The sequence below is a fragment of the Callithrix jacchus genome, chromosome 12 (assembly GCF_049354715.1).
Source record: "Callithrix jacchus isolate 240 chromosome 12, calJac240_pri, whole genome shotgun sequence".
In the NCBI taxonomy this organism is placed as follows: Eukaryota; Metazoa; Chordata; class Mammalia; order Primates; family Cebidae; genus Callithrix; species Callithrix jacchus.
Window position 1 is genome coordinate 65,003,036 of NC_133513.1, and position 21,957 is coordinate 65,024,992.

The 21,957-nt window shown below is 34.1% G+C and overlaps 1 long non-coding RNA gene across 1 annotated transcript in view; it reads right to left on the reverse strand.

The window, feature by feature from the left end:
* The window catches only part of LOC144578688 (uncharacterized), an 867,227-nt gene that overhangs the window by 201,632 nt on the left and 643,638 nt on the right, over window positions 1-21,957 (reverse strand). Inside the window, exon 5 of the long non-coding RNA XR_013524955.1 lies at window positions 13,268-13,322. This is a non-coding gene — a long non-coding RNA (uncharacterized LOC144578688). The remainder of the gene's footprint in view (window positions 1-13,267; window positions 13,323-21,957) is intronic.

The window sequence follows — 21,957 nt, forward strand, 5'->3', positions numbered from 1 at the left end:
TATTGACAGAATTAAGAAATTGAATGAAAACTTTTTAAAAATATAAAATATGTTTATTTTAGGAAAATGTGTTGATAATTAACCTTAAATAAAACAGAAAATAAGAGACAGAAACAGCTTGAACCTGGGAGGCCTATGTAGTGAGTTAAGATCGTGTCACTACACTCCAGCCTGGAGACTGAGCAAGACTCCATCTCAAATAATAAATAAATAAATAAATAATAAAACAGACAAAAAAACAGAGACAGAAGCAATGCAGCAGAGAAAACAGTCCAACATTTTTATGACTAGAATGTACTTTCAAAGAGTATTATTTAAAGAACTTTTCTGCCTAACTTATACAAGAAAATAATGTAGCCAAGTAACCTCATAGTTAAAGGGTAGAACCCCTTGGAATCTTCAACAAATTAAATTTTGACATGGCTAACATTTCTTAGATATATACAAAATTTATATTTATTATATTTATTTAAATTTGTTCTCATTTTTGCCATTATTAACATTGCGGTAATAATTTCCTACCTGATTACCATAGCTCTATCGCTTAGTACTGATATGTAAAGTCATTTTCTCAATGCCTAACACACAGTGAGCTCTGTCTAAATGGTTTTATGTTAAATATTAATGAAGTTTACACATAAGAAAGGTATTTTTTTTAAAAAAAGAGAGATTTGCCTTTGTGTCCTTTCATCTCTTATCAGTTTTCTGTCTTCTCTTCCCTACCCACTCAAGCAATTTCTCTTGACGATTTCATACTCGTTTCAAGGATCCTGATCTCAATCCCCTTTCATACAATAAAATTCTTTCCTAAGAAGCTTTCTCATATTGAATATGTCTTATAAATGTATTACATAAAGAACAATGCCTGATGGTGCTTCATCAATCTTCTATTATTTTAACAACTATCAAGATTTTTGAAGTAGAAGACATATCCTTCCATTCTCATTTACAACTTTCATCTAATTATACTTGCCAGAGATTTAACACAGTTGACTACCCATTTCTTCCTATTATACACCAATTTTTTTTTCTTATCTTCACTGGTCACTCCTCTCTAGTGCTCATAGTTTGTTCTTCCTGCTAGAGAAAACGTCTAAATGATGGACTTCTTCAGGTCCTGGTGATAGATCCTTCTCTAGACTCTTTCTTTAGTTCCTTCTAGGAACTTCTATTTCCAAACCAAAAGTTCTAACCCATCCTAGATAACCCTAAACTCAAGCCTTCCCTGCAAATTTAACAAAATAAAAAATTTATTCCTATAAACTTATTCTGCTCAGCTGTTACATCTTTGCTCATAGAACACTTTTAAAATATTACCTTAAAATTAAAATTTTAAAAACTTAGATTTTTAAAATAATAACTTCCTTCAAATGCTTGCTAATAAAGTACCTTGACATAATTCTTGCTTCCCTCTTTTTCAGTGACTCTTATAAATGTACCCAGACAATCCATTATTGCTTTACTAACTTAATTTGTTGAATTATGATAACTCATTTAATCCCCTTCAAATTTCTCTGACTTCATTTTTTTCCTCCCATGCCTTCCTTAAAGCTAGTAATAACCATATAATTCCTATGTGGACAACGAGACTAACCACAAGTCAACTGACTCATACTGACTTACTACTCATTTAAATTAAGTAATATGGATGTACTAAATAAAAAATTGTTATTATATTTAATGGTTAACTATCATATTAAAATATAATCTTATTAAAATATGATCTACTTAATTTGGAATTAAATAATATGGATGTACTAAATAAAAAATTGTTATTATATTTAATGGTTAACTATCATATTAAAATATAATCATATTAAAATATGATCTACTTAATTTGGAATTTATCTAACATTGCCAGTTTGATATAGATACAGAAATTTAATGAGAAAATGCAGTTTTATATTTAAGATATGGATTCTTCAAAATGTTTCTGACATGTATTCGTTTTAACTGAAACATTAAAAATTTATTTAGCTAACATCTGAGGAACAAATTGAATTTTGTAGAGTTCAACTTCTTTAAAATGAAGGAACTAGTATTTCTTGTAGAAGGGAGGAATAGAGATTAGCACCAAAGGAAAATTTGACTTGTTCTTTGTCTCATTTGGTCTTAAAGAGTAGAGTCTGAATAAGAGAAACTATGTCTAAGAAAGGCACTGTGTGAAAAAGAAACTAATACATCAAATTTTCATGGAAATGATTTTTAAATAATCAGAGTTAGTAAATTCAATTTATGTCTGTTCTTTTTTTACCCTAAGGCAAGCTCACAGCCCATACTTACAGTTGTAAATATAAACCTTAAAGTGTAAATTTCTAGGCAGAGCATGGCAAGGTGGATGAATGGATTCCATTAATGTCAGTGGAAGCAATGGAGTTAAAACCTTTTTGCATTTTTCTAAAAATGAAGCCCTAAGCAAGTTTTACAAATGGCAAGAGTAATAACAGTTAAGTCATGAACCTAAGGCTGTTAGTGTTAATGCTCTAATTCATTAAACCAACTCTTTTTCCCGACGGAAGGCATTTTCTAAATGGTTTCTAAGCCAAAATGCCTGCCGTAATTAAAACTGAGATTTTGGTTATTTGCTTCACTCTCCCCCATTTTTTTAATTCCTAAAAAATGCTTTGCATCAAATACAGCTCTTCGAATGTATGACAATTTTCTTATTTGATAATTTGAATTTCATGATTTAAAAAATTAAGCTCACTAAATATGAAGAATATTCACAACTGAATGTATTCTAAATCCTAGGAAAACATTGACTAAATCGAGTCATTTAATAGTTCTAGAACAGGGATCAGCAAACTGTGGCCTACAGCCCATTTTAAACACTTATTTGTTTACATATTATCTATAGCTGCTACTTATGTGCTACCATGGCAGAGTTAAAGGAAAGGAAAAGAAAGCAAAGGCTTTTTTCCCACAGTACTCAGATGCCTGCCAAGGTACTTGAGCTGTGTGACACAGTAAGAATTTAGTAGTCATTTTTCTTCTCCTCAGATTCCTACTATCCTATAAAACTGAAACTTTAGCCTTTTTAATGGAAAGATGATTTCATTCTTCCATTCATTTTGGTAGGCTTGTCCCAATAACAGGAACATGATTTAAGTCAGCTATAACTGTATCCACAGTTATCTTTGCTCATATCACAAATCTCTTGTTTGGAACATAATATGAGACAAGACCAGATCTTTTACATGGCAGGTTTGGAAAGTGTCTGCTCTGGAGACCCAAATTTTCCCACATTCAAGAATTTGGTGGGGCAGGGGTAAAGCCAGGGGTGGATAGTATCAAACCTAACTTTGACCTGCAGTTCAAACCAAGTTCTTCAATAGACTTCTAAAAGTAATATTCACAGTAACTGATATTTGGATTCCTACTTATTTTTGTCTAAATTACCCTGTTGACAGAATTTAGAGATGAGAGAATAGAATACCATGCTTTAACTCCAGCCTCAACCCTCTAACTTCAGCATTCCTGGGGCTGACCAGGAAATTCCCCTGGGCAGGCAAAAAAAACATTTACTACCAAATGAGCAATGCTTAGTAAAGCCAATATTTCAAGTGGACAAAAATTTGTAAATATAGAGGAGAAATACTTCTCTGCCTTTAGCACACACTGTTTAGCCTATAAAGTGGAACCATTTCTTTGTGTAATCATAAAGCATCTGCCTTCTCTCCAGATACAGCCCAGGGCTTGGTCCCTACAGACCCTCTTGGCCCTGAGGACACACTGTGGTTGACAAGTGGGAAGAAAGTCAGAATTCTCTTCATGGCTGCACTAGAAAGATATTCTCCTGAAAAATGATTTCTACTATCTATATTTGAATGTAGAGAAATTCACGGCTAGCTCCATGGATATATGACCTATGCAGTTGTACAGAGTCCCATGCATAGAAGAGTCCAATGCTTGATTTAATATTCTGTTTTCTCTGTCTCAAAAAAGACCCAAGAAATTAGGTAGCTATCCTAGGTATAGTATTAGAAGTCACATTCTCTTGTTAAGCTCAACCAGAAATAATGTCATATTTTGATTTTTATGTTTTCTCATGTATACTTCCTAATTGCTACATTTCTAAGTTGGGGAAAAAAACTGGTGTAATATTGCCCACAAAGAATCTTCATTTAAAGTAGATCAAATTATCATTTGTATTTTCCCCACACAGGATGGGTTACTGAGAAATCTTCTATTTAATACTTTGCATAAGCACATTATTAAATGTCTGTCCACGAGTCACTTATCATAGACTTGCACAATCACAACACATCTTTAGAAGTAAAACCCCAATTTATGTGTGAACAATGATTTGATCTCAAATCCAAGTGTAACAATATTTAGACTATGAATATTGGTGGCACATAATAGTTACTAAATACACAAATTTATTTACATTAGATAATTCGTTTTGACAAAAGACACAAGCTAAAATTCTATTTTCATGTAGAAGGGAGTTTGTATAAAAATATACTATTTGGCTTGTATTAAGAATAACTAATATTCTGTAACTATAATTTTTACATGCACCTTTGTTGATAAAACAAAAATGGGTATTTTAATTGCTATAGCTGCTTATTCTGGCCTTAAATACTATTTTGTATTAACTAATTCATAATTTTTTAATTCCCAATCAAAGCACTAATCACAACATACATTGATTTTCAGTAAATTAACAAATTAAGCAGAAAAAATGTATAAACCTAATAAACTTGACTCTTAAATAGTAGTAATTTTTTTCTATCTTCCACTTTTGTTTTGGTTTTGTTTACAGTGATTAAAATCATTTGCTATTTAGATACCTGTATTAGTGAGTTAAAGCCGAGACAGTAGTCAGCATACTCCAAAATACCGTGGCTTAAATAAAACGTAAGTACAGTTCTTTCTCATGAGACAGAGTTGAGTGGTGCAAAACAGAACAGCTCTGCTCTATAAGGCCATTCCAAGACCGATATTTCTTTGATTGTCTTACTATGCCATTTCATAGAGTTGTCCTTGTCTCAATGGTTAAAGCTAGCCACTGCCATCCAGTCTGCCCAATGGGAAAAAGAAAAGAAGCCTAAGCAAAAGGCTTTGTAACCAGAGTAGCTGCAGCTAGATTTCCTAGTTCCCACAGATGAACTATGTTCCACCATACTTGAACCCGGGCTGCCTGAGTGAAAACCAGGAGCCCTAACAACTAGGCCACCATGGAAGTGGGGTATCTGAAGCCAGAACTTAAGCTCTTGGCCTCCCTAACCCCAAACAATGAGGAAAGGGGCCTCTTCCGCGGCCAGGTGAGTGTTACAGCTCGACTAGAACTTGTGGACCCAAAGACTATGCGATAGAGCAGTTTATTAGGCAGAGCAGAAAGACGGCTTCCAGGCTTTCATGGAAGGGGATCCAAAGAGGAATCCAGCCCAGGCTAGGGCGACTAGAGCTATTACCCGAGTTGTCCCCGCCCCATTCATGTTTTTGTCCAATGAGAGGGTTTTTTTTTTGTCAAATTTTCTCTAGATTGATTGATCTTTGAATCTTTTACTGGATTGGCTACTGTTTTACAACCCTGAGTCACAGAGCCCCCACCTCCAAGAGCCAGAGGCGGGAAAACCAGAGACAAAGGCCTTACTGGCCTGCCAGAGGCACGAAAAGTAGAAACAAAGGACCCCAGCTGGCCAGGAACAGGAAAACTGGAGGAAGAATTCCTGCACTCAAAACAATGCCAACTCAGAGAATTCCTTTTAACACAGTCCCTCAGCTTCATTTTTATGTATTTATTTACTGAGACAGGGTCTTGCTCTGCCAGTCAGGCTGGAATACAGTGGTGATCATAGTTTACTACATCTCCAAACTCGTAAGTGCAAGCACTTTTCCTGTCTCAGCCTCCTGCATAGCTGGGACTACACGTGCAAACCTCTATGCCTAGCTAAATGGCTTCATTTTAAAAGAGGTGACCTATATAAATCAAACGCCTGACTTTTATTCAAATATTATTTTTTTAAACTTAGTCATGAGGCCAAGGCTATGAGTAGAGTTGGCAGCCACGGTCCATGCACCTAACTAAAAGTTAGTAATCGAGAGTGCATAAGAGAGAGAAGGAAAAACAAAAACATACTATAATTAATGCTATAATATCTCAAGTGTTTAAGTGTTTGTTGTATCTGAAACATAATTCTAATAAGGTCCAAAAGACATGAAGGATTCAATGTGCACAGCCTCTTAATCCTTGGCTAGACTGAATTAAATTAAACTCTATGAATTCCTATGTTCCTTCTTTCACTTGTAAATAGAAACATAAAGTACTGTTAATGAACACTAGAAATATTTCAAATATGAAATAGTATAGTCAGGAATTTAAGAGAATTTAGAAATACCTATATTTGGAGAAGTAATACTTCTCAAAGATCCTTCCCTTGGATCTCAAAGATCCATTCATTTTTTTGAAGTCGTAAGAATATAATTGCAGTGAATATATTTATTTAATATAATATATGCTCCTTATTCTTAAGTTTATCTTTTCTAGAAATTTGGTGTTGATATATTTTCATTAATAAACTGAAAATGATATAATAAGTTTTGGATACTGTATGAATTCCATACTCCTAAAATATAAGTTGGTAGTCCATGGTGGTTCCCCTATTAAAATAAATTAATTAATTAATTAATAGCACTGTGCATAAGATCCAAAAACATATGGCCAACAACATGAAGAGTAAATGGGAGTTTTCTCCATTATGAGGCTACATTACACAATGCAACTCTGAAAATTTGAAATAAAATCCTCTATCTAAAGTACTGTATAATGAAGAAACAACACAGAAGCCTTAAAGGATTTGCTCAAGTTTGCATGATATAGCAAAGGCATTACTGGCCTTAGAACACTGGCTTTAGCTCATTTCTTTTTGTTTTTCTATTGCAAAATAAAAGTAATGTTTTCCAAAGTGTATATGGTGGAATATAGTTCCTCTGGATATTATTTACAAAATGAATTATAAAACATACCAAATAAATTCATGAAAAGACTACAGTAAAAATTTAAAAGGAAACTAATGTCTTTATTGCAGGGCTTTACTTAGACTTTTCTAAACTAGGGTGCTTTGTGAGTTACTAGAGAGGGATAGAGGACAGAGTATTTTACACAGCTTCCTGCCTTTGGATGAGTGTCCCTTTATTTCTACTTACTGAGAATATTTTTCAAGAAATGTTTCTCTCTTAGAAATGATTTTAAGCAGGCTGTCAACAAACTTTCAAAAGCTCTCTTGAATCTGTATGTTTCAAACTCACATACGACTTAAGTTATGCCATACGATTTGCACATAGCATGCAGCATACCGAGATACAATTAACTGAACTTCCCTGTATTCAAGTGTAGGATTCAAGAGGGGCTAAGCAATGTTTACTTTTATGTTCTTATAAAATTCTGCTCTCAGAAAACCAAGAAAATACACCAATTCAAGAACTTCCACCTTTAAGTCTTCAATGGCATTTGGTTTATAATGGGTACTGAAAAATATGTAACACAGATCACTTATGAAAGCATCCCACTGCAGTCTTTAAAATTGGTCCTCAAGTGATTGAAAACATTAGAGGCACATTTTTTGTCATTGTTCTATGTGAAATAGCAACAACAGCCTATACCCAGCACACACACACACACACACACACACACACACACACACACACACAGTTAAGACCACTGGAACTAAAAATACAGTATCATAACAGGTTATCCCTTATTGTACTTGGGCATATTTTTATCTACTTGCCCTGATTTATTACTTATATTTTTGCTGGGTTCCCATTTTCAATTTTCTTTATCCATCATTTCTTTTGTTTTTTATATGTACTACTATTCTCACTCATTTTGTTACCCATAAACATAACTTATTCTCACTGACTTGCAAATGGCTCCAAGGTATAGAAATACCTTTAAAAGACCATCTCCAAATCCGGCACTGTGGCTCACGCCTATAATCCCAGCATTTTGGGAGGCCAAGGCAGGTGGATCATGAGGTCAAGAGATCGAGACCATCCTGGTCAACAAGGTGAAACCCTGTCTCTACTGAAAATACAAAAATTAGCTGGACATGGTGGTGTGCTCCTGGAGTCCCAGCTACATGGGAGGCGGAGGCAGGAAAATTGCTTGAACCCAGAAGGCGGAGGTTGCGATGAGCCAAGATCATGCCGTCGCATTCCAGTCTGGGTAACAACAGCAAAACTCCATCTCAAAAACAATAAAAACCATCTCCAAAATCCAGAGATTTTTTTTTTTTTTAATGTTGGTCAATAAATGCTACATGTTTGGGCTGGATTCACATCTACCAAGCAGATTAATGGAGATGTGATTGGAGTCAGCTAATAGGTATTTTGTGGAAAGTCGTTTGATGGAGGTTTCACATTTTATCTTAGTTGACTTATTTGACGTTTAGTAAAGTTTCTCTATTGAGATCTGTCTAATGTTTTTCTGTTGATCAAACTTCTTTTAAAGAAGGCCACATAAAGTTAAAATGCCATTCTCATCAAACTATATAAGAAGTATATATTATCAAAATGACATTACTGTTAATGTTGACCTGGGCTAGTGCTTTTCAGATTTCACCACTTTAGAGTCATTCATTTTTTTCCTGCCATTGTGTAACAGCTCTCATTTACTAGTCTATTTGTGTATTTAAATCTGTATGGACTCCCTGATATTTATTTTATTCTGTGGGTTATAATCCAAGAGTACTTTATTGTATTGCTCAAATTGTCTCGGCTTTGACAATTGAGAACTCTTTTAGTGGCTCCTGTGTCTCTTTGACATATCTCCACTTTCATTCATTGTGGTGTTATGTTCTACTTTATTTGTTTAGGTTTGTTTTGTTTATTCTTGCTAAGTCCTAGAATGTGCCATTTCTATAAGGAGCCTTACTTCATTTTATTGGAGAATTATATTAGAAACAAAAATCTGGGTGATAGGTATCTGTGCATTCTTTAATAAACTCACTCCTCCTCCAATTGAAAGTAATATTCTATATAAGGTCTTGTAAGGATAGATAATATTCATTGAGTAATTGCTGAATATGGGGCATAATTTTAAGCACTGTATCTCAATCTGCTCATTTAATCTCTAAAATAAGTCTTTGATATCAGTATTATTGTTTTTCCTACCCTATCCAAAACAGGGTTAATTGCTCAGGGTCACACGGAATAGTAAGTGATGTAATACGATTTCACACCCATGCAGTCTGACTTCTCTGGTGTCATTCATTCAAAAACTGAGTATTTTCTGCATCATTTTCTCTCTCTCTCTCTCTCTCTCTCTCTCTCTCTCTCTCTCTCTCTCTCTTTCTGTCTTTGTTTTGTTTTGAGAGGAAGTTTTGCTCTGTCACCCAGGCTAGAGTACACTGATACAATCTTGGCTCACTGCAACCTTCACCTCCAGAGTTCAAGCAATTCTTGTGCCTCAGCCTCCTGAGTAGCTGTGACTACCAGCATGTGCCATGGCGCCCTGCTAATTTTTGTGTTTTTTAGTAGAGATAGGGTTTCACCATGTTGGCCAGGCTGGTCTTGAACTCCTGACCTCAAGCGATTCACCCACCTTGGCCTTCTGACATGTTGGGATTACAGGCCTGAGCCACCATGCCCAGTCAGCATTTAATCCTTTCTTTCATTCATTGTACTATGTTGAATATAAAACTATTTGCTTGTTATATTTAAAAAAACTCATTTCTGACATTATGGAAGCTTTCCTAAAAACTTCCATAAAGTCCTAAAGACTATAAGAAAATTAGGCATTGTTCTATTTGCAATACTTTATTACATTATATTAATAATGTACGTATTTAAATTTCTCTCACCATTAGCTAATAAACTTCTTAAGATCTAGAATTTCATCTCTTAAATCCCTGATCTTGTCATTATTTATTCTTGCATTACATTTGAATAAATGCATGTCAGGTTTTCCTTATGAAGCTGCAAGCAACTAATGCATCCGATTCATATTGTTTCATTTTTAATAATTTATACCCTCTTGACCACTTTGTAGATGTTTAACTGTTTAATAATTACTGAATGAATGAATGAGTATGGATCTGTGAAATATGTCTTATCACCACTATGTGGATGAATTTTTAATGATATTTTTTTAACAGAAAATAAATATAGGAGTACTAGGACTAAATTTCCTCAAGTTATTTATGTTAAGAATGTGTTTCTCTAAACAGAGTGTGGTCCTTCAATCATTTCAAATTGTTTTAAAGATTCATGGACTTTTATTTTGCTTTGTTTTAGTTTAGTCTATAATTAGTAATTTTTCATTTGCCTAAAAAATACAAAATCCAAGGTAAATAAGATAATGGTTTTTAAAAAACAGAAGATTGGGTAAAAGGGTAAACTTAAAAGAGTTGTGGTGGACCAGTCATGGTGGCTCACACCGGTAATTCTAGGACTTTGAGGGGTGAAAGTCAGAGGATCACTTGAGGTCAGAGTTCAAAACCAGAGTGGGCACCAAAGCAAGACTGTTTCAACAACAACAACAACAACAACAACATTTTAAAAATCAGCCAGATATGGCGGCACACATCTGTAATTCCAGCTAATGGGGAGGCTGAGGTAGGAGGATCACTTGAGCCCAGGAATATGAGGCTGCAGTGAGCTATGATGATGCCACTGTATTCCAGCCTGGGCAACAAAGCAAGATTCTGTCTCTAAAATAAAATAAAGTAAAACTAAAAATTAAAAAAAGAAGTGGTGAATACTGAAACAGAAGAGAATTATTTTAGGTACTTCAATATTTATTTCTGATTTTTTGTCTCTGGCCTAAAGAAAGAGAAGGGGAGTTAAAATTTAAGTGGATTTAATCCTTTATCATTATTCAACAAATTAAATAAACAGAAAAATATAATGGATTTTCTAGGAATAGCTTCTGTTATTTTAGAAATGCTGAAAGTAGATTAAAAGCTGCATAGTTATTGACCTAAAAATATCCAGTGTTAGAATTTTTCTTTCATTATTCAGAAGCAAATGCTTTGCTAAAAATCTATAAATAAAAGTACTGATTAAAGTGTGTTTGAAGAACTAACTTTTGGAAGAACTGCATCAATTCAAGATAATGTTACTCTATTGGAAAAATTAGAGAGCACAGAGATATTTAACTCTGTGTGTGTAAGGCCGGTTGCCTCGCTGGGAGCTCGGACACACCCATCCCTCTCTGCACCTGAAAACTACGTCACCACTCTGCGCTCAACATCAAGCCCTGCACTCAGCATCTAGCTCTGCCACGTGGCTTCCCCAATGCCCACTTCTGCACTCTGCACCAGAATCTGCACTCAACATGAAACTCTGCACTCAGCACCTAGCCCACCGGTGGAAAACCCTGCCAAAATTTAAAAGAAACCCCGCCAAAACCTGCCCAATAGCATTTTGCCCCATCCAGGTCCCACTCTTCCTGGGTGGCCAGCTCACCGGAAATCCTGCCTACCTACCAATAGCAGCTTGCCCCGTTCATGTCCTATTCCCTCATAACCAATCATGACACCCTCACTGGCTAGAATACCCCATGCCTCGGGAAGTCAGGAGCAACTTCTCTGGTCCCTTTCCCCAGGACCATGGAACCTTGCCCAGGAGCCGATTAAATTTCTTTATTTCAATAACTGGCCTCAGTTGCCTCACTCGAACCTTACATTTAGTGCCTCGGTTGCCTCATTTAAACTGTACAGTGTAGACAGTAATTTCTTACTCATCTCTCTGCCTCTTATTACATCTAACAGTGTTTAGCCCAGGAAAATCAATGATAAATATTTATTGTATATCTGCATAAAATACTGTTCAAAATTAATTTTAAGTCAATTTTCTCATAGAAAAACTGTGATTTAGCACTATTGTTAACTTAATTATAAGTAGATATTGACATAATAGTTATTGAACTTAAATGTATTCTACTATTTATTGAATGAAAATTATTTTGGATAAATTTACATATACAACTATTATTGTACCCTCTGACCTTTTTTGGAAGAAGTAAAAATTATAATATTCAAGGAATTTGTTAACAAAATATAAGGGACAGACAAATTCAAGTGGTTTTTACTTTCTCAATTGCATTTGGAGTTTTGTTTTCTATTTGAATAATACATTTTCATAAGCACAGGCAAATGAGTCATAAAAAGCAAAGAAATTGCAGCTTGCTAGTGGCACTGATGCTTTCCCACAAATTCTTAGGTTAAGTCTGTAAAGGAATAAAATCAATAATTTGAATTGTTTCTAGATCATTTGTGCCTCAAATTTAATTTAAAAAAGTATACCCAGATTATCCTTTATGTTTGCATTATACTGGTTTTTTTTGTTAACTTCACAGTAATTCTCAGCATTCAGTCCACTAATTGTAACATATGTAATAAATATTTGTTGGATTAACTCTGTTCCTTAACATGACTTTGAGTAAGAAGGCTGATCTAGTAAATTTCCACAATAAATGATGTTAATATTCCCAGTAATTCTAATTAAGTGCCACACAAAAGCTGTTTTATTATTTTAAGAAACCTGAGTTATCAAAATATCTAACCCTCATGAATTTTAAGTATTGTTCTGGAGATTCAACAATTAAAGCTATTGCTTCAGTCCTGATAAGTATTCTTGTTGTAAAAGACTCCAAATTACTGAGGGACTATGTTAAGGAGTTTGCCTAAGGAGGTATTTCTAAGAATAAAACATAACTGAGGTCCAGAAAAAATATGTAAAATATTCATTTTTGATGATACTGCTGCTGTTGCTGACAATAGTCATTATATTTATTTTTTGGCCAAAAATTTAATTACAAACTTTTGCCAAATTGTCTTTGTCAATTAATAAAGTTTAAAATTTGTCAGATATTTCTTCTACTGTGTTTGGAAAAATTCTCTGAATCTCTATTCATCTTACTTTGAATAATAAAAGAAGAATTATATTTTAATATGAGGAAATCTTCCAATGCAGACTTTGCCCTGTATCAGATATAAATCCTTAAAGACTAAATATTTTATGTAATCATTTAGTAAATGTTTACAGTACTTTAGATGACATCATGTATATATTAGATAATAGTTACTTAAGGATGCCCACATTAAAAAAAATTAAAACTTTAGCAAAACTCAATATAGAGGTATCCTTGTATTTGGTTGAAGTAAATTGTTGACATTTTAGCAAAAATAATTTCCATATTTTCAATAATTTTGATAAGAAGTATTAAAAACCTGTGAGAGATTGGTTTAAAGTTAATATAATAAAAAATAGATAAACCTTATGAAATAGAAATATATGAGAAAATAGCACCTACCACAGTCCACAGTGGTCCATCCATCAATGTTAGTTAAGAGGAGTTCTGTCTGGATCTTAGAAAAGGAAAGAAAATGAGAAATGCAGTCAGTAAAACAACAGTGAGAAAAGAAAGAAGTCTTGGTTAGATGTCAAGATATCCTTCTGGTTTTCAGCCCAGTTCTGCCACTAACTAGCTTTGTCCTTTACTCTCATGGGATGTGTTTCTTTGGGCCCTTGTTGGCTTAAATGTACAGTGAGATAAACTAATTGGTTTGCTTTAGATTTCCTACATTTCTAAATCTTACAGTATGATTAAGGACATATACAGGATAATCAAGGATATATATACGTTTTATCCAACAACTACTGCATGATACATAGTTTGAACCATGACTTTTGATCAGATTAGTTCAGCTGTGATGAGTTTATAAAACAGCCTAATCAAAACAATCACCTCTCTTGTTTCTGCTCAGCATATGGCATCTGCTGGAAATCCATGGTCAGTTCCATAGTAAGTTATGATATTGTGACACTTCTGCCAAAAAGGATAAAACAGATTCTAAAATCTCTAGAAAATTTTAAGATATTTCCACAGGTTTCAGAAAATCAAAACAAAGCAAGAATATTTATTACAATATATGATTTTGGTAAAGGTGCCTTTTCTCTTTCATATATAATGTTGAACAGATATCATGTGGCTGGGCTTGGTGGTTCATGCCTGTAACCCTAGCACTTTGGGAGAATGAGGCTGGTGAATCACTTGAGATCAGAAGTTCAAGACGAGTCTGGCCAACATGGTGACACCTCATCTCTACTAAAATACAAAAATTATTTGGGCATGGTGGCTGGGGCCTGTAATCCCAGCTATTCTAGAGGCTGAGGCAGGAGAATCACTTGAACCTGGGAGGCAGAGTTTGCAGTGAGCCAAGATCAAACCAATGCACTCCAGCCTGGGCAACAGAGTGAGACTCCATCTATATGTGTGTGTGTGTGTGTGTGTGTGTGTGTGTGTGTGTGTGTGTGTCTGTGGGTGCATGTGTATGCCTAGCACTAAATACAGTATAAATTAAGACATATTCTTGTCCTGGTGATTAACATTTATAGTGAGTGATTATAATGAACTGATTTAGAAAGTTTTAAATTTTTAGAGTAAAAGACTTGTCGGTCATAAGAAGAAAACAGTAATTTAAAGATGTAAAAATTATTTTATTAAGACACACACAAAAAACTACGCAAGTAATTGAAAATAATTGGCTATAAAACCAAAGGCAACAATTGATAGTGATACCAATAGCTATATTATAGTGTGATGTACATATAAAAATCACAACTCGGATATATAGAATCAAGTTGCCTCAGAAATCATAATTTGAGAATAAATGTTCTTTAAAGAGGAACTCCAAGCTCAGGTATTACCTGAACTGGATTTTAAACTTCACTACCTTCTTTCTAATAGTGTAATCTTTCATCTCTATCTCTATTTGTAATAAGGTTAATCTAAAGCAAATAATTCTTCTGTTGTGATATAAATTGTTTTTATTTTATTATTATATATTTTTTCTCTCTTGTTTGAACTTTGTATAATAATCTGATATTACTTTTTGTAAATACGTAATGATAAAATCCAAAGGAAATACAGCAAGATTTTAAGAAATGATTTATTCTGAACAATAAGATTGTTCTTTTCTGCATTTTTTGCATTTTAATGATTAGAATTAAGTTTGTTAAAATCATTAATCATACCATCATTAAAATAAAAACATATTTAATGCATTTTATATCATAAGCACTCTATATATTTTACATTTATCTCAACAAATATTTATAACAACTATAGGCAACTAAAAATGTTGTTATTTTCCTGTATCATTTAAAAAACAGAGGTTGAGGGAGATTACTATCTTCTCCAAAGTTGTAAGTGTTACAGATAGGATTAGAACTTAGATATGCTTTATTTTGCTCATGACATTTGTAGCTTACATTTCCCGTTGAGTAAAGTGACCAATTAGTTAAGCCAAAACTGCAAATTCAGTTCTCTCCTCTACATATAGCCTTAGGGTTGTGAAAACCATTTTTATTTGTACTTCATTTCCAATAAACAGAATGTCCTTTTTCTTCCATTCATGCCTAACAAAAATATAAAATCAAAGGTGTTTTGAGGAGAACATTGAAAATGAGGACTTTAATATTAACACTGACTGAAATATATGACAAGATCATAGGAGCCATCTAAGTGTGTTTTTCTTCATAATGCCTAGAAAACTCAGCACTGGCGGATACTGTGTAGAAGTTCAATAATGTCTTATCTCATCTGGAATATATAATTATGGTAGAACAAGAAATGGTTTCAGACCAAATCCTATTTTCTAAGATTGCTCTTACACTATGGGATCAATTTATTTACAAAAGTTTCTTCTTTTATTTTTTTTTCCCCTCAGAATTCTCCTCTCTACTCTTCTACTTTCTGAGCTAGTTTTCTTCCTCTGTAGTTGTTTGCTCCTAATAAAGGGAAAGCCTGCATGGGAAACCACCATAGGCAGACAATAAATATAATCAGTTGTACCATTTTGTATTTAGTGAGAGTTAAGCCAAAATAGATTTCTTTTCTATGATTCACAGTCTGTTAAAAGAAAGAGCATAATCTGGAAATGATGATTAATTCTCTTGCAACATGGTCAGGTAAAGTTTTCCTGATGGTATAAAGGAACTAAAGACAGACATTACTATATTTGCATTTCCTTTCTGTATTCTGACATTCTTGTCCCACCTCTCACTAAGGAAAGTTCATGGTTTTTTCATTTAATTTTTTTCCTTTTATTCAAGTTGTTTGAAATTACAATAATATTTTTAATTTAAATTTTAAAATTATCTCTAATTCCTTTTTAATTCCATAGCCTTTGAGTAGACCTTGTGTAACTTTCATTTTCTTTGGAAGTTACTAGAAGGAAATAGGAAATTGTCAGAGATACAAGAGAATTTTAAAAAAGGATAGGGAAAGGAAGGTAAAGAGAAGGAAATGGAAGGAAAGAGGGAAGAATAAAACAAGCCACTACTCTTCATAGAATATATAACCTGACATGTGCTAAATTGTTTCATGCACATTTCCTTTTTTGTGGTTTGAGACATTTCTACCTTGTGATATATTTATTTGTGTTTTGTATTTAATATTAAGGTATATACTTCAAAAAAAAACATGTTTTATCAGTATATAGTTGTCATTATCTTTTAGCTAATACATATGATATAGTTATACATATTATATGGCACATTAAGTCATTTCAATGAGCTATCTTAAACAATGTAAAATTCTAAGATATAATTACCTTATTATCTGACATAACTTCACGCTACTTTATTTTGAAATATCTAGTTCTTCAATACTTTAATGATTCATCTGTTAAAGGGTTAGAATCATGTATAAATTATATACTCTGTTCTTTAAAATTCCCTTTATTTTTATTTTGCTTCTTAAACCCAAAACTTAAACAAAAGATGTTTTTTTCTGATTATTAAAGCCTTTTAATATGCTTTGTTTCTTTAAGTAGAAATTGGCTATATTATATAGATAAATGTTCATTTCATATACCTTGTGACTCTTAGAAATTTTGTAAAATGCCCATCTGATGTCAGTCTGCTGACAAAACAGGAGAATGTCTTTATTTGCTAAACCAGCCCACAAAGACTGGAAGAAGTATTTTCACTTTTAAATGCATAGACAGCAATGCAAATCTACAGAATCAGGCAAATGACAACACCAAATGAAACTAATAAAGTTTCATAACTAATCTTAAACAAATGAGGATCCTTAAACAGCTTAGCAAAGGATAAAAACTAAGTCTTAAAGAAGTTCAATGAGCTATATGTGAACTCAGGTAGCCAATGAAACAAAATCAAGAAAACAATATGTGAACTAAATGATACTTTGAATAAATAAATAGAAACCATTGAAAAAACCCCTGAATTATTCAGTTCAGACATAATACAATTACTTTAAACTTAAAAACAGTTTGTTATAGTAGAGCCAAAATTAGTAAAATTAGTCAACTAGGAAGTATATATTATTTCAAGTTCTCTAACAGATAACTGTACATTATATTCACAATTTACAAAATCTTCTGTCCAGCAAGATAAAGAATAGAAGACACTTAACATTGCTTCCCCCACAAAGGCATAAGTAGCAACTATTCAAAGACGATAAAACTACCATGAACTTACTAGAGCTTGAGAGAGAAGCAGAAAAACTGAGAGAGCCTGCAGAAATGAGAGAAACTGTGACTGATAAAATAAATGATTTTAGAATGTGCTACCCCCTACCCCAAGCCACATTAACACAGCTCACAGAAAATTTCTCTTCATTTGGAATGTCTGAGTTGGAAGGAATTGGGAGTTGAAAATAAACATTCAGTTATCCTATCAGTTGAGGAGTCTTCTTGGGAAGTCTATATGGGCCTCATCCCATGGAAAACACTGAGAATTCTAAGAGGACTGAATGACCTGGGTGAATTAAAGATAAAATCAGGAGAGCTGATTGCAGCAACTCTCCTGTGAATCTTGGTAGCTGCTTTGCATTCTGCTCAGCAGCAATGCCATGCTAAGGAGACTGTCAAGTCTCATAGCACTGTAGAGGTTATGAGCTCTGAAAATGCCGAAGTCCCTTTTTGGTTTGTGTGGCACCTTCTTCTGACCTAGAAGCAGATAAAATGTTGAGTCAGTTCTGATGCTTGGAATAAGTCTTTTCCAAATAACAAACAACGGTAAAGCATTTCATTCCAGTGCAGCATTTAAATTCTGATACGCACTAAGTACTCCCCAGTCAGAGTCAAAAGTTGGCCAGCAGTTAAGTTCTGACATTAAGTTGTAATAGTCTAAGACCACAAAAAAACACCTGCAAAAACCAGAAAGGCTGAGGCATCAATATAAATATACAAGGATTATAAAAAATCAGGAAAATATGACATCTCAGAAGAAATCAACAAAGTTCTATAATGTCCACAGAAGAACTGATCTATAAAATGGCTGAATTCCAAATTCAGAATAATCTCCTTTAAAAGTATCAGGGAATCACAATAAAATATAAACAGAAAATTAACTAAAATTTGGAAAATAATTCATAAAAACAATGAGATATTTCACAGAAAGAAAACATTTTTAAAACCCAAACAGTAATCCTAGAAATAAAGAATACAATAACTCAACTGAAAAACTCAATAGAAAGCTTTTACAGTAGACATAATCAGAGGAAACAGTGAACTTGAAGACAGACATATAAAATTACTCAATCAGAGAAGCAAAAGGAATAAAGAAAAAAAAATGATGAAGAAGACCTACAGGAATTGTGGGACACAATTAAGTAAACTAACCTCCACATAATAGGAGTTTCTGAAGGAGAAAAGGGAAAATAAACCTAGAACACATATTAAATGAAATTATAGCTAAAAATTTCCTAAATCTAGGTATAGAAAAGAACATTCACTTACAAGACAAACACAGAAGTTACCAATCAAATTAACCCAAAAGGAATTCCCCAACACCCATCAAATTATGATCAAATTATCAAAAATTAAAGACAAAGAAAGAACACTAAAAATTAGAAGAGAAAAAAGACATAGGGTCCTATTGCAGCGTTCAGCACATTTCTGAGCAGAAACCCGGCAAGAAAGGAGAAAATGATATATTCAAAATACTGAAGGAGAAAAAAACCAGCCAACTAAGAATATTTTACCAAGCAAAGGTATTCTTCAAACATAAAAAAAAGATAAAGACTTCTGAAGATAAGCAAAAGTTGAGGGAATTCATCAACACCAGACCTACTAAAATGCTAAAGGAAGTTTTTAATCTGAAAGAAAAGAATGCTAACATGCAGAAAGAAAATGTCTTAAGGTATAAAACTCATTGGTAATAGTAAATAGATAAATTCAGAACACTCAGAAAACTGTAATTGGGCCAGGTGTGGTGACTCACTCCTGTAATCCCAGCACTTTGGGAGGCCCAGGTGGGTGAATCACCTGAGGTAAGGAGTTTGGGATGAGCCTGGGCAACATGGTGAAACCCCATGTCTACCAAAAATACAAAAATTATCCAGGAGTGGTGGCATGCAACTGTAGTCCCAGCTACTTCAAGGCTGAGGCAGGAAAATTACTTGAACCCAGAAGGACAAGATTGCAGAGAACTGAGATCATGCCACTGCACTCCAGCATAGGTGACAAAGTGAGACTCTGTCCCAAAAAGAAAATCAAACAAAAAAAGAAAAGTATAATTGTATATAAATTACTTACATCTATTTATTTAATTATTTATTTCTGAGGCAGGGCTTACTCTATCACCCAGGTTGGAGTGCAGTGGCATGATCTCAGCTGACTGGATTTTTGCTCAAATGAACCACCTGCCTCAACCTCCTAAGTAGCTGGAACCATAGGTATCATTTATATCTATATATAGTATCACTTACATCTTTTAGTATCTAAAAGAAAAAACAATTAATGCTAACAACAACAAGAGTTCAAGAGAAAGGAAATGTAAAAAGTTGTAAATTGACACACTAAAATTCAAAATTTTGAAAAATAATGGTTTAAAATATTAAAACATAATAAATTCACTAAAAATAAATACTGCTGAACCAAAGAATACTAGAGAAAAATCACTTAACCACAAATAAGACAGAAAAATAAAGGAATCTCAAAAACACCTTAAAAAAGTGAAAAAATGACAGTAAAGTCTTTGCCTAGAAATAATAACCTTGAATATAAATGAATTCACTGATTAAAATACATAGGGTGGTTTAATGGATTTAACACATACAACATACCCTCACAAATCCCCGCTCCTCGCAATACACATCCAACTATATGCTGCCTACAAGAAACTTACTCCATTTATAAAGATACAAGTGAGCTGAATGTGAAGTAAAGAAAAAACATTTTACACAAATGTGCACCCCATAAAAAGCAGGAATAGCTATACTTAAATAAACTTTAAGTCAAGTACTGTAAAAATAAATACAAAGAAGATTATTATGCAATGACAAAGCTCTCATAACAGTTGTAACACATAACATTTGCAACACATAACATTTGCAGTCAACACTGAATCATCTAAATATATAAAGCAAATATTAACCTAAAGAAAGAGATTGACAGCAAGACATTAATGGTGGAAAACTTTACTACTCCCCTTTTTAGCAATGAATGAGTGATCCAAGGAGAAAAATCAACAAAAAAAATCAGAGTTCAACTGCATTCTAGATCAAATAAACCTAATAGACATTTACAAAACATTCTATTCAACAACTACAAAGTATGCATTCTTTTCAAGTGCACATGGAACAACTTTTAGAATAGACTATATGCTGAATCACAAAACAAGGCTTAGAATATTTTCAAAAATGAAAATCAAGTCAAGCACTCGTCTAAACCCAATGGAATAATACTAGAAATCAATAACAGAATGAATGATGGAAGCTCTACAAATACATAGAAATGAAACAGCATGCTCTTGTAAACCCATGAAGAAAAGTTTCTGAATATTTCCTGAGATAGTGAAAATGAAACCCTATGAAATATAGCAGAAGCATGTCAAAGAGAAAATGCTAGAGCAATGATTTGTACATTAAAAAAGTAAAAAGATATCAAATTAAACACCACTGGTATACTTCAAGGAACTAGAGAAACTCTAAACAGGCAAATGAAAAATTAGTAGAAGAAAATAAATAACAAACATCACAGTAGAAACAAAGAAAATGGAGATTTAAAAACAATACTAAAAAACAACCATCTGGAGAGAGATCCAAGTTGGCCGATTAGCAGCAGCTCAGGACTGTAGCTCCCAGTGAAAGCGCAGAGAGTGAGTGGATGCCACACCTCCAGAAGAATTTTTGTTGCCCACGAACCAGGAGATTCCCAGTGGAGGAGCCCCACAGGTCACCAGTGCGACTCTTTTGTCCAGCACAGCTGTTTTGCTGGCACCCCTGGGCAGCGGTTTTCAGTATGAAGTATATGGGACTGGGTGCCCTTTTAGTTGGTGTATGGAGCTCTGGGAAGGCAGAGTTGCCCATTCAGCTAATTGAAGGGGGAACTGAAGCAGGGAGCCAGACCGGGATATTCCCAGGCAGAAAACCACCATGAATCTCAATGCCACTGTTTTAGCCAGTGCAGTGGGTCGCCGCAGGGGAAATTACACAGATTCCTACACCTTTTCAGTGGGTGACTGGACCACCTGGGAGAGAGTTGACCATTGAAATAAAAAAGAAGAAGAAGAAGAAGAAGAAGAAGAAGAAGAAGAAGAAGAAGAAGAAGAAGAGGCGGCGGCTCTGAGACAGGCAGCCAGGTGATCGGGCTCAGCTGGTCCAAACCCCACAAAAAAACAGCAACTGGAAGCACTGAAGATTGAGAGTTTCACAGCAAGCACAGCTGAACCTGGAAGGTCCAGCTCTGTGGGAGAGGGGTGTCTGCCAAAGGAAAACTAAAAAACAGAAAAAACTTCATCACCAACAAGCTGGATGTCCACTCAGAGACCCAATCTGAAAGTCAGCAATTACAAAGATGACAGGTGGGTAAATCCATAAAGATGGGAAGAAATCAGTGCAAAAAGGCTAAAAATATCCGACATCAGAATGTCTCTCCTCCTACAGGGGATCCCAGCTCCTCATCAGCAACAAGGCCTGATGGAGAATGAGTGTGATGAATTGACAGAATCAGGCTTCAAAAGGTGGAT